This window comes from Dromiciops gliroides, chromosome 2 (genome assembly GCF_019393635.1).
Source record: "Dromiciops gliroides isolate mDroGli1 chromosome 2, mDroGli1.pri, whole genome shotgun sequence".
Taxonomy (NCBI): Eukaryota; Metazoa; Chordata; class Mammalia; order Microbiotheria; family Microbiotheriidae; genus Dromiciops; species Dromiciops gliroides.
The window spans coordinates 196518954-196533771 of record NC_057862.1 but is presented as its reverse complement, the minus strand read 5'-3'; positions in this window follow the sequence as shown (position 1 = coordinate 196533771).

Genomic DNA, 14818 nt, shown 5'->3' with positions numbered 1-14818 from the left:
CTTTTCTTTCTTTCTTTTTTTGTTTTTGTTTTGTTTGCTTTTTTCTTTCCTTTTAAAAATTTTATTAATTTTTTTTCTAATTACATGTAAAGATATTTTTTTTGAGTTCTGAATTTTTCTCCCACCCTCTCTTTCCTCCCTGCTCCCAAAGCCAGCAAACAATCTGATATAGGTTATACATGACAATCATGTTAAACATATTTCACATAAGTCATGTTGTAAGAATCAGAACAAAAGGAAAAAATGCAAGAAAGAATAAACTACAATAACAAAAAAGCAACAACAAAAATGAAAATAGTATGCTTTGATCTGTATTCAGATTCCATAGTTCTTTTTCTGAATGTGGAGAGCATTTTCTACCATGAGTCTTTTGGCATTGTCTTGGATTATTGTATTGTTGAGAAGAATTAAGTCTATCACAGTCGATCATCACACAATGTTGTGGATACTGTATACAATATTCTCTTGATTCTGCTCATTTCACTTAGCATCAATTCATGTAAGTCTTTCCAGGTTTTTCTGAAATCCATTTACTTATCATTTCTTACAGCACAATAGTATTCCATTACATTCATATACCACAACTTGTTTAGCCATTCCACAGTTGATGGGCATCCCTTCAATTTCCAATTCTTTGTCACTACAAAAAGAGCAGCTATAAATATTTTTGTACATGTGGGTCCCTTTCCCTGTTTTGTGATCTCTTTGGGATATAGACCTAGTAATGGTATTACTGGGTCAAAGGGTATATACACAGTTTTTTTTGTTGTTTTTTTGGTTTTTTTTACTGAGGCAATTGGGGTTAAGTGACTTGCCCAGGGTCACACAGCTAGTAAGTGTTAAGTGTCTGAATCCGGCTTTGAACCCAGGTACTCCTGACTCTATACTCACATCTTCTGTCTGTGTGTACTCCTCTTATCTGACTTAATAAAGATACAGTTCTCAAGAGTTACAAGTATCTTCTTGTGTAGGGATGTAAACATTTTAACCTTATTGAATAACATGTTTTGGTTTTTTTCTACCATTTTACCTTTTTATGCTCTTGAGTCTTGTATTTGTAGATTTAATTTTCTGTTTAGTTCTGGGCTTTTCATTAGGAAAGTTTTGAAGTCTCCTATTTCATTGAATTTTTCCCCTGAAAGATTATGCTTAATTTTTCTGGGTAGTACATTGTAATCCCAGTTACTTTGCCCTGAGGAATATCATATTCCAAACTCCCTAATCCTTTAATGTTAAAGCTGACAAGTCCTGTGTAATTCTGATTGTTGTTCCTTGATATTTAAATTGTTTCTTTCTGTCTGCTTGCAATATTTTCTCCTCTACTTGATAATTCTGGAATTTGTCTATGATATTCCCTGGAGTTTTCCTTTTGGGATCTCTTTTAGGAGATGATTGGTGGATTCTTTCAATGATGATTTTTTACTCTGATTCTAAGACATTGAGGCAGTTTTCCTTGATAATATCATGAAATATGCTGTCTAGGCTCTTTTTTGATCATGGTCCTCAGGTAGTTCGATTATTCTTAGGTTGTCCCTCCTGAAGCTATTTTCCAGGTCTTTTGTTTTTCTGAAGAGATATTTTACATTTTCTTCTATTTTTGTATTTTTATTCTGCTTTACTTCTTCCTGTTGTCTCATTGAGTCATTGGCTTCCATCTGCCCAATTCTGATTCTTAAGGAATTATTTTCCCCAGTCAGCTTTTGTACCTCCTTTTCCATTTGGCCAATTGCATTTTTTAATGAGTTGTTTTCCTCAGTCAATTTTTGTCCTTCTTTTTCCAAGCTATTGACTCTCTCTTGCATAACTATCATTTTTGTTTGCTTGTTTGTTTTTTTGCGGGGCAATGGGGGTTAAGTGACTTGCCCAGGGTCACACGGCTAGTATGTGTCAAGTGTCTGAGGCCAGATTTGAACTCGGGTACTCCTGAATCCAGGGCTGGTGCTTTGTCCACCACGCCACCTAGCTGCCCCAACATTTCTTTTCCTAATTTTTCTTCTGCCTCTCTTCTTTGGTTTATAAAATCCTGTTTGAGGGGCAGCTAGGTGGTGCAGTGGATAGAGTACTGACTCTGGATTCAGAAGGACCTGAGTTCAAATCCAGCCTCAGACACTTGACACTTACTAGCTGTGTGACCCTGGGCAAGTCACTTAACCCCAATTGCCTCACACACACACACAAAAATAAAATATGAGGGTTTGGGGGGAGAGGAAATAGAGAATTATAAAATCCTGTTTGAGCTCTTCCAAGAGGGCTCTTTGGTCCTGAGACCAATTCTTCTTCCCCTTTAAGGCTTCACATGTAGGTGTTTTGACATTGTTTTCCTCCTCTGAGTTTATGTTTTGATCCTCTCTGTCACCATAATAATTTTCTGTGGTGAGGGTTCTTTTCTGTTTCTTATTCATATTTTAGCCTCTTTTGTGCCATATGGGAAAACCAAGTGAATGAAGAATATGCATTGTCTAGTCAACCAGCAAGTTTTCAGTACTTTCTATGTACCAAGCCCAGATTATGACATGTAGTTAGATGGACAATCCATAGAACTTGTTCATCAGTATAATATATTAAATGTATATATGCATATACACACATGTGTGTATATGGATGGAAATGGAAATTCATTGGATCTGGAATTTAGCTGGAGTTGGAGATGAGGTTGGAAGTGATTCCCCTCAGGAAATTGCAAATCTCCTTTAAAGAGCCCAAGCTGCTTCTGCAAAGAACCATTCTTTAAAAAAGGAATATTCTTCTTGTGTTTTGTGGGTCATTGAGTCTCCTTACCAGTGATGTCACACACAGAGAAGCACAACATGGGTGTAAGTAGGCTGCATCGTACAATCAATAAACATTTGTTAAGTGCCCATTAGGGGCTGGGCCCACTATATGCTAAGGGCTAAGCATACAAAGAAAAGCAAAAGACAGTCCCTGTCCTCTAGAAGCTGATAGTCTTATAGAGGAGACAACTCATAAAAAGAAGCTGAAAAAGAGGGGAGGGACCCCAGCTAGGGCTATGATAAAGACCAAGAGTGCAGCCAGGGTGAGAACAAGGAAGTTAGGAAATGAGGAGGTGGCTGCCCTGGTGCCCTCCTATAATGGACGATCTAGGAGGAACCCTTCCAAGTCCACCCTTTCTAGTCTGAAGGAGGCAGGGGTAATGGGTTGGGCAATGGGTGCTGAGGAATTATGTTTCAGGGTTGATGTAATCTTGCAGGATGATGAGGTTCTGGAGACAACAAATCAGGAATTTAGAAGAGGAACCAGAATAAAGTATATCATCAGAGAAACATAAATTCAACAAGAAGGGCAGATCCCCTGGCAAGAGCCAGTAACAGGTGATGAGCAGAACTACCCTATGAATATGTGACTCCCATGTCAAAAATTTATGGAGGACCTGGTTACCAGTCACCCAGAGACAAGTTATGATTTGCATCATTGGAGGAAAATACCCAAGCTGATGAGATCACAGATTCAGTTTACATTCAGATTAATTTGCAATTCACTAATGAATTACGGGAAAAATGATGGGTTACAGTAGTGTCATCTCAGAGTCTGAGGTATTCCTAGCTGAGAACGCCCTACCTCACCATTTGGTTCAGACTTACTTAAGTCTTAGAGGAAGACACTATCTATTGCTTTTAGACAAAGCTCCAAAGTGAGTTAGATTTAAGTCTTTAAAAAAAATGACAACTAAAAATGAGAAAACAGCATAAATTCTCTGGTTCAGATTTAGCTTCTTAATTTCATAGTATCTTAGAGGTTGGGGCAGCTGGGTGGCACAGTAGATAGAGTACTGGGCCTGGAGTCAGAAAAACTCATCTTCTTGAGTTCAAATCCATTCTCAGACACTTACTAGCTGTGTGACTGAGGAAGTCACCTAACCCTGTTTGCCTCAGTTTTCTCATCTGTAAAATGAGCTGGCAAAGGAAATGGCAAACCACTCTAGTATCTTTGTCAAGAAAACCCCAAATGGGGTCACAAAGAATTGGACACAACTGAACAACAATATCCTAGAGGTTACGCTGGGCATCTTTGTCCATCACATGAATATCTTCTCTAATACCCCTGACACATAAGCATCTCAACTCTGCTTTGATATTTCCAGCAAGAAGGCACTCATTAAAATGTCAGACTGTTCCATTTTTGGACACCATCAATCAGTAGGCACTTCTTCCATAACTAAGGAGAAGGAGCTCTGCCTCTGGAGTCAGCGGGGATCCACTTGCTGTGCTAAAGGCAATTCTTGTTATCCCTCCCCCCAGCCAGAGGACCTGGGTCCTAAATACCACCTCTGATTATTAGCAACTGGGTAGCCTCTGGCAAATCACTCAACAATCCTGGCCCTCAGTTTCCTCATTTGTGCAGTCATATGGACCAGATGGCTTCTAGGGAGCCTTCCAGTTCTAGATCTGTGATCTATAGGATCCTTCTATTGAACAGAAATCAGTCTACATCCAGCAGTTGCCCACTGGATCTAGTTCCTCCTAGAGTTGGTTACTCAGGATAAATTGAATCCCTCTTCCAGATGACAGCAATTCAAAATATTTAAAGTGAGTGATTCTTTCTCCAGAGTCTTCTCCAGCCTTAACTTCCCTTATTAGATCAGGACTTCTAACTCCTCTAACCACCCTAGCTGCTGTCCTCTGGACATACCTCACTGGTTAATATCCTTTCTTCAGCATGGCACCCAGAACTTAATTGTTTTGTAGAGATATTTATTATTAACTCCATTCTTCCAGGCCTTCTACCTTTATATTCTAATAATGGTAATGCAGCAGGAGGCTCCTTGGTAGCCATAACACACCGTAGAATCTTTGAGTTTGCAGAAAACAATAGTTCCCGGGACATTTTCACCAGAACCGCTATTAATCCGTGTCCTGTGCTTAGGTGTTTTGTGTTTTACACATGAGTAGGGAACTTTACATTTAGTCCTGTTTCATTTCATCTGCTTGCAGTGGGGGTCAGAGTGGTGCACCTGAGTCTATATCTTGGTTCTTCCACTTATTACCTGTGTGACCTAGTGCCCCAGTTTCCTGTTCATTAAGATGAGGGGGTTGGACTAGATCAGGGATTCTTAAACTTTTTCCACTTTCGACCCCTTTTCACCTGAGAAATTTTTATGCAACCCCAGGGTATATAGGTATATAAAATAAGTATACACAACCTTTTACTGTTGCCAAACTTTTCATGACTCCCACATTTTGTTATAGGATCCCATGTGGGGTCGAGAACCACAGTTTGAGAAGCTTTGGACTAGATGACCTCTTATGCTGTCTTCCAGTCTAAAAATATGATCTTTGATTCAGCCCATTGTTCTAATACTACCCTTAGTATCACCTAATGTATTAGCTGTGAAAAGATCCAAAGACTTTTGGGTAACTAAGTCAGAAGTGTGATTTATAGGCCTGGGTTTTCATTAATAGAAGGAACTTCAAGATGAGGGAAAGAACTGATATGCAGATTGAAGCCTGATTGCACTTTTTTTTCAGTTTTTTTTTTTCCTTTTGGTCTGTTTCTTCTTTCACATGATTAATATGGAAATGTGTTTTCCATGATCGCACATATATAACCTATATCAAATTGCTTACCATTTTAGGGAGAGGGGAGGAAATTTGAACTAAAAATGTTTTTTTAGTGAATGTTAAAAATTGTCTTTATATGTACTTGGAAAAATAAAATACTATTTCAATGTAAAAAAAAATTCTTAGAGAATTCTCTAGGGTCCTGAGAGGTAAAGCGATTTGTCCAAGATTACACAGTCAGTGTTTTTGAAAATTGGGATATTTGTCTCTGCACTCTTTCTAGGCAGGGCAATGAGGGTTAAGTGACTTGCCCAAGGTCACACAGCTAGTAAGTGTCAAGTGTCAGAGGCCGTATTTAAACTCAGGTCCTCCTGAATCCAGGGCTGGTGCTTTGTCCACTTTGCCACCTAGCTGCCCCAAGGATGATACTTCTTGGTTTTTTTTTTGGTTTTTGGTTTTTGGTTTTTTTTGGTGAGGCAATTGGGGTTAAGTGACTTGCCCAGGGTCACACAGCTAGTAAGTGTTAAGTGTCTGAGGCCGGATTTGAACTCAGGTACTCCTGAATCCAGGGCCAGTGCTTTATCCACTGCGCCACCTAGCTGCCCAAGGATGATACTTCTTGATAAGAAAATTGAGTGAAGACTGGATAGATGTGGTAGAAAGAGGGCTAAATTTGAATTCTGAGCCTGGGTTTGAATCTTGACTCTGCCACTTATTCTTTGGACCATGGCAAGTCACTTAATGTCTCTGGGCCTCAGTTTCCTCACTTGTAATATGAGGGGATTGCACTAGATGAACTCTAAGATCCCTTCTAGCTCCAAATCAATGATCCTACAAAATGGCTATTTTAAGTACCCTTTCATGAATGGATGACTTCTAAGTCATCAATTAATATTTCACCCTCTGCCCTACCCTTGTTCTTCTGAACAACAGCAACAACAAAAGAAGCATATCATTTCTTTTCATTCTTGCAAACACCAGCTGAGCCTGAGCTTTATCCCTCTTAGTACTATTTTCAGAAGGCAGTACCATTTAAAAATGTGCCCTTGGTTATTTGTCCCTTATTCCTTCTTTTTTGCCCATGGCATTTAAAGTATGATCCCAACAGAGAGCAGGACCACAAGCACAAAGAAAACATCTGAGATCACTTTCCTGTTTGGGTATACTTGGGTCCCACCTGAAAGTCCTCCTTCATTGACAACCTCCCTCTGTAAATAGGAGATAGACACCAAGAAATAGTCTTAAGGATTTTCGTCAAGTCAGGAAACATTTTTAAAGTACTTCCCATATGCCAGGCACTGTGCTAAACCCTGGAGAAGAAAGAAAAGTAAAAAGAATTCCTGCCCCCAGAGAACTCACAATCTAACGTAGAAGACAACAAACAAACAACTAGGGACAAACGCCACATACAGAAGAGAACTTGGGGGACTAGCTATAAAGGGAACTGGGAAAGAATTCTTAGAAAAGGTGGGGTTTACTTGAAGGAAGGTAGAGATGAGGAGGGTAGAGGGAGAGACAGAGGATCTAGGAGCATTTATTGCTACCCATTTTCACAAAAGCAATTGATATTCCCCATCTTCACATTTTCCCTATTCTGTCTGCCACAAGCTCTCTGCACTCTTTCTAGGCAGGGCAATGAGGGTTAAGTGACTTGCCCAAGGTCACACAGCTAGTAAGTGTCAAGTGTCAGAGGCAGTATTTAAACTCAGGTCCTCCTGAATCCAGGGCTGGTGCTTTGTCCACTTTGCCACCTAGCTGTCTGGAATTCACTCCCTCAAATACCTCTCAGCTCAGGTACCTCCTTCTCCTGGAAGCCTTTCCTGACTCCCTCCTCCCCAACTGCTAATATTCTCTCCTTCTTCAAATTACCTTTTGTTATACTTATCTCTCTCCATATTCTTTCTCTTCAGTAGAGTGTAAGTTCCCTCGGGGCAGGGACCTTGTCACTTCTCTTGTATCATTAGCGCCTTACATAGAACACACACTTAATATTTATTGCATTGAAATCCTGGGGCAGGTAGGTGGCAAAGTGGATAGAGCACTGGCCCTGGAGTCAGGAATACCTGAATTCAAATCCAGCCTCAGACACTTAACACTTACTAGCTGTGTGACCCTGGGCAAGTCGCTTAACCCCAATTGCCTCACTTAAAAAAAAAAGAAAAGAAAAGAAAAGAAAAAAAAAAGAAATCCTTTCCCATGTAATCAGAGTTCAGCATATTTCAGGACTCCTGCATAAGCTATTACCAGTCAGTTACTGGCTGAGTTATAAATTTAGAATGCAGCTTGTATGTCGTATACACAATATGACTATGTGTACAGCATAGAATACAGCATGTTGTACAATAGTATATGTAATGAGGCCAATAATGATTTGATAACCAGTTTTAAGACCCTTAAGGGCAGGGACTGATTAATTTTTATATCTGTATCTCCAGTTCCTAGTGCCTGTCACATAGTAGGCATTTAATAAATGCTTGTTGATTGATTGATAGCTTGGCTAGCTGATGGAAATGATAGAAAAGAGAGAGGAGTACTTCCCTCCTCCAGTATTTTTATCTGCCTGTAACTATTTCAGGGGCACCATGAATATAAATGTTCTGCATTCAACCCTGTGGGAAAACTCCAGGAAAGAGCCATATCAGTCTCTTTAAAAGCCCACTGCTCCCTCACCCCAATATTTCCTTCTCTATTGTACTGCAATTGTACCATAAGAATTTTATTTTTATATCCATCATTTCTCCTTGAGCCACTTTCTCTTTTCAAATCTCTGCTCATGAGTTAATTTCTATTATTTCTCTAACAGTTTTTGAAATATGATTTTCTAAGGTTTAAAATTCATCAACTGGTCATATTTGATTATGCCCACATTTCTTTCCTTGGTTATTAGGAACTTTAAAACTGCCAGTGGCTCCTGATAGCTAACTGGTAGTCTGGAGCTAACTCGGAGGTTTTTTCCTTGAGAAGCTAAACTGAAGGACAGACACACCTAAGAAGTAGGGGGAGATAAGTGACACCCCAGACAAAGATAGCTCCAGAAGTCAGGACCCCCACCCCTCATTAAAGCCTCTCCCATCCCACCCCTCATTCAAGCTTTCCCCACCCCAAAGGAAACTTTCCATTGTCAGGAGATCACCCCATCTATCTTCTATAAAAGCTTTGGCCTTCCATTCGAAGAGAAAGATGTCTCTAAGCCATCTCTTCCCCTAAAGGCAAAGTCTTTGACTTCCCTCTTGGTCACTTTTTCCAGCACCCGAATAAAAGACCATTTTATTCTGATTGGATTGTGTGTGTGAGAGTTGTAATTCTTTTTTTTTGGGGGGGGGTAGGGCAATGAGGATTAAGTGACTTGCCCAAGGTCACACAGCTAGTAAGTGTCAAGTGTCTGAGGCCAAATTTGAACTCAGGTCCTCCTGAATTCAGGGCTGGTGCTTTATCCACTGTGCCACCTAGCTGCCCCTTGTTTTTTTTAAAGATTTTTTGGGGGGGGGCAATGAGGGTTAAGTGACTTGCCCAGGGTCACACAGCTAGTAAGTGTCAAGTGGCTGAGGCTGGATTTGAACTCAGGTTCTTACTAGCTGTGTGACCCTGGGCAAGTCACTTAACCCTCATTGCCCCCCACAAAAGAAGCTATTATACTGAATCATTCTTTGAGAGAGCTGGGTGCCTTCCTCTCATTCTCTTTGTATCTTGAAAATACCAGTATGGGGCAGTTAGGTGGTGCAGCGGATGGAGCACCCGCCCTAGAATCAGGAGCCTCTGACACTTGACAGACCCTTGACTAGCTGTGTGACCCCTGGGCAAGTCACTTGACCCCATTGCCTTGAAGCAAAAAGAGAGAGAGAGAGAGAGAGAGAGAGAGAGAGAGAGAGAGAGAGAGAGAGAGAGAGAGAGGATACTAGTATGCCATTTAAGTTGCTTTCCTATTGTCTCTCATTTTCTCTGTGACCAGCCTACTCCTATCTTATCATAAACATTCTCTGTGATGTCTTTCACTGACATGCAGCTTATCATTGGTAAATAGCTGCTATAAAGAGTTATTAATGAAGACTGATACAGAGCATCAAATCTGTAATCAAGGGCAGGCATGATCAGAAAAGGGAGTGGGTCCTGTTCTGTCCTAGTTGCAGGGCAGACAAAATACAAAAGTGAGATGGTCCATGCCATCAAAGAGGGAATTGCATCATATCCTTAGATATGTTCATGTGGAATACACAGGAAATTAATACAAAGTGATTTTGTGGGGGGAAGGGGAGGGAGAGCACTCAAACTGAGCCTGAAGGAAGCTAGGGGTTCCAAGACAGTGAGGACCATGAGAAGATGGGTTGTTATTTATAGGGAATAGATGGGCAGCCCAAGTATTCACAGGTATCCAGACAAAAGTAAAGAATAGAAGGAAAGCCTCTGGGGGAATTGAGTTGATCTTCTAACCTCATTATATTAGACTTAAAATTGTTATTGATGTCTTTTATTTTTTTCTAACACCAAATATTCTTCTCTTACTCCTCTCCCTCCCAGAGAGCTATCCCATAAAGCAAATCATATTTTTAAAGACAGAAAAGAAGAGAAAAAAATCAGCAAAACTGATCAATACATCGAAAAAGTAGGAAAATATATGCAGTGTACCAAACTTGTGGTTCTCTCGTCTCTGCAAAGGGGCCACTTCTCCTATCTCTTCTTTGGAGCCGTGCTGGTTCTAATTTTGCAACATTCATTTTTAATTTTTTGGGGTGTGTGTGTGTGTGTGTGTGTGTTTACATTGTTGGAAGTCAAGTGCACCTTGATTTCTTGGTCCTGCCTATTTTACTCTGCATCAGTTCATGTAGATCCTTCTTTGCTTCTTTGTGGTCATCATATTCATCATTTCTCATAGCACAGTAATACACCACATTCAAGTACCACAATTTGTTTAGCCATTTCCCAGTTGATGGGTATCTACTTTGTTTCTAATTCTTTGCTATCACAAAAAGTGTGACTATGAATATTTTGGTGTATGTTGGGATTTTCTTCTTATCAATGGTTTCCTTAGGTTATGCTGGTTATGGAGTCAAGGGGATATGGACTACATTAGGCTTTTACTAAATACTTTCTGTTTGGTACAGTGGAGTGATCATTGGCTTTAGTCAGAACCTGAGTTTGAGTCTTATATCTCACACATGCTGTGTTACCTTGAGCCAGTCATTTAACCTTAGTAGACCTTGGTTTTCTTTTCTATAAAATGAGGGTGTTGGACTGAAGTCCCTTCCAGCTCTATCCTCTATCCAGGGCTAGGTGCTATGTGATACTTCTGGGGAGTTTTATACTTTTCACAGCTTTTTCCCATCTCACATTCCCCTCTGTAGTGTAAAAACAGCTGGACTTTTCCTCTAGTCCCCCTTTATATCCACATTTGTTTGCATGTTGTCTCTCCCTTTAGAATGTGAAGCAGGGTCTGGTCTTTTGCTTTTCTTTGTATCCCTAGTACTTAGCACAGTGCCCGGCACATGGACACGAATCCTCCTTTAGATGTTGTCAACTTAATAAATGCTTGTTGACTGACTGGACTTAATAATTCCTGAGGTCCCTTCCATTTCTAACTTTGTGATTCTACTCCTGACTGAGTACTTAAAGGACCCTAAGATAGCAGGAAAGTAATCATTAGCCTGATCTGATGTAGGAGGAAACTGAGTCTCCAAGAAGTGAAGTGATTTACTTGTTTAAAGTCACACAACTGGTTACTTACAGAGCTAAGGCTATTCTCCCTTCCCCCCACTCTCCCTTCTTGAATTTTAACCTTAAGCTCATCTTTCTGGGAGCCTACACATTTCAGGGGACATGGTGTGCCCTGTGGTATATCCAAATCTGTAAAGTAGTAAATAGTGTTATAATAAGGTCCCATTGTTTGTTCATTTTTGTGGAGGCAGGGCACAAGCCATCAATCCTCTCTCCGCCCACCCACCAGAGGCTGGGAACAAAACCACCAGGCCAGTCCTACTTCCCTGGGAACAAATTTTGCAGAGGCACAAACTGTCAAATGAGCATTCCTTTTGCAACCTTGGGGCTGGCTAGTTCCATACACTCCTATATCAGAATTCTACTTACTTAGCCCTCCCCCTTTCCTATTGCCAACATGTGTCTCCAGCCCAGCTCCCTAACTCCCACTTTCCCAATTAAAAATCATACACTGTTATCCCTCCCTTCGCCTATCTCTTCCAGGAGTACCATCCCTATCCAGTCTAACACTCCCCCTACCGAGTTCCACTATATCCCTTTCCACTATGCCCTTGGGAACCTTTTCTGTTGTGAACAAATTCCCACACATCCTCCACCACTCCTTGAACCATTTCACTTAAAACGCACCCTGTCTTTTTCCTAATAATAACCTTTCCCTGGGGAAGAAAGAGGCTGTGGCATTTTACTTGCTCCCCACTGCTCCGTCCTAACCATTGATCTGCCATCATCTTTCCAAAGTCTCTCCTCTTTAGGGAGTTTACAGCATGATCTTATACTACTATCTCCCCATCTTTGTGGCCATTGGCTACTGACTCCCAGCATAGCTTTCTCAGTGATTTCAGCACAAACTCCTCCAATCTGTGACTAACCATCCTGTTCAGTTAATGAATGGTCAACATCAATGACCCTCCCAACACCCTGAACACAAAATTCCTTGAACTCCACTCTGTCTCAGCTACCCCATCCGTATGGCCCAACCACAGAGCTCATGATCATTTGGAACTTCTTAAATTTCCTTTTCTGATAATGGTCAACTAGCCATCCACCTCTCCCTTGGACTCCTATTGAATTTGCTCCTGTTCATCAACGTGACCTACAATCTCTCAACACCTCTGTATTATCCAGTCTATTAGTCTCCCCTTGGTCTCTGGTCTCTGAGGTTGGACCCTCAGCCAATCAGAGATTTACTCATGACCATTCTGGAATCCCTTGCCCCTTGTTCCATTTTCTCCATTTTACCATTCATTGGTCCTAGAAATTAAGAGAATGGCATATTAAGTGCTTGCCACACATCAAGCACTGTGCTAAGTATGGGGGACTCAAATAGGAAATCAAGAGAGGCCCTGCTCTCCCTGAGTTGACAACATCTAAAGGAGGATTCATGTCCATGTTCAAGTTATAACAGATAGAAAGGGCAGTTAGCATTTTAGGTTGTGACAGGGGAAGTTACAGGAACTTAGAATCTAATAATGTAGATAAGACAAATGACTAACACAAGGCAGAATATAAGGTCATGAAAGAAATACAAACAAGATACTATGGGGGTGTCAGATGGGAAAGAGGGAGAGCTCAAATTCAACAAACTTTATTAAACACCTGTTATGTGTAAATACTATGCTAGATACTGAGGATAAAAAATTGAAAAACACAACAGTCTCTGCCCTCTAGGAGTCTTTAGTGTAATGGAAGAAGTGAGACAAATAAATATACAAATAAGCTTGATGCAAAGTAGAATGAGATAAGGACAAAGGAAAAATATTCTTGTTTTATTTTGTTTTTTCTTTTTTTTTGTTTTTGTTTTTGTTTTGCAGGCAATGGGGGTTAAGTGACTTGCCCAGGGTCACACAGCTAGTAAGTGTCAAGTGTCTGAGGCCGGATCTGAACTCAGGTACTCCTGAATTCAGGGCCGGCGCTTTAACCACTGCGCCATCTAGCTGCCCCTTGTTTTTTCAATAATAAAAGTATTTTATTATTTTCCAGTTACATATAAAGATAATTTTCAGCATTTGTTTTCATAAGATTTTTAGTTCCAAATTTTTCTCCCTCCCTCCCTCTCTTCCCTTCCCCCTCCCCAAGACAGAAAGCAATCTGATATAGGTTATATAGGTATAATCACATTAAACATATTTCTCCATTAGTCATGCTGTGAAAGAAGAATCAGAACATAAGGAAAAACCTCAAAAAAGAAAAAAAAAAACAACCAAAAAGTAGAAACAGTATGGTTCAATCTGCATTCAGAACCCACAGTTCTTTTTTCTGGATGTGTAGAACATTTTCCATCATGAGTTCTTTGGAATTGTCTTGGATCATTGCACTGCTGAGAAGAGTGGAAAAATACTCTAAAGAAATTTGAGTTGTGCCTAATGATGCTCCAATGTACCCTCTTCCTCACCCCTCACCCCAGTAAAAAAAAATTGAAGCAGGACGACTCAATTTGAATTCTTTTTCATATACTAGTGAGTTACAAACTGCACTGTTCACATTCTCTCGACTAGTTACCATTGTATTATTACCAGGGCTACAGGTTGGAAATTGCTGGGTTATGGTAGATATAGAAATCTTCTATCCTGGTTCTGTTACTTGACCTTGGGTAAGTTAACTAACTTCTTTGAGCCTCAGTTTCTTCCTCTGAAAAATGGAAATAATACTAACCACCTCATAGGGGTTCTTCTGAAAGTGCTAACAAATGACCTACCATCATTTTCTTAAAATTGAATGATCCTTGAGGTCTAGACAACCAATCCTCGTCCCTGACACTAGCCTTGTTATCAGCATATGCCCACCAACAGTTTCTCCATATCTCAGCTCTTCCATCTGCAAAATTAAAATATCTTTTAGGGATGGTATGAGGATTGGGTCTAGAAGGGACCCTTAGAAGCCATCAAGTGCAACCACCTCATTTTATAGATAAGGGTAATGATGCTATCTAAAGTTATGTAATTTGCCCCCAATCACACGTGTATTAAGTGGATAAGAACCTTCTGTCTGGTTCCAAATTCAATACTTGCAGGCCTTTGCTTCCAGACAATTCTTCCCACCCCCATCCCCATGACACGGTGTAACTTCAAGGCCAAATAATCCACAGCTGTATTTTTGAAATAAATTTTAGTTACTTTCATGCCCCTGGGTGGACATCTCTTGGGTTAGCTTACATTTTATAGTTGGGAGAATCAAAGGATTTGGAAAAATCCGAAGGGAAAAAAAAAAACCCGAAGTAATAGACTGTTTTAGAGAGTGGGGACTGTGCACACTTTTGTAATTAAATGTTATGTTACAGACTACATAACTAATAGTTCTATCCAACATAGTTTAATAAAACAGAGGACAAAATGAAATGCAACATCATATAACGAAATGCGCTGAAAGGGGATACATCTCGAAGCCCCTTGCACCTGTCCTTCCCGTAGCTCCTCCTCCCCCGAATACAGCCACGCTTTCTTTCCCCTCGTCCAGCAGAAAGGCCGGACTTTCACAGACCGCTTCGGGAAAGGCTAAAAAAGGGAAAGCGTCGCTACTTTGGCCCCTGGACCCCCGCGCCACCGCCTAAATCGGGACCGGGGCCCGCCCCCTGACCTTTCGGCTCCGCGTGGGCC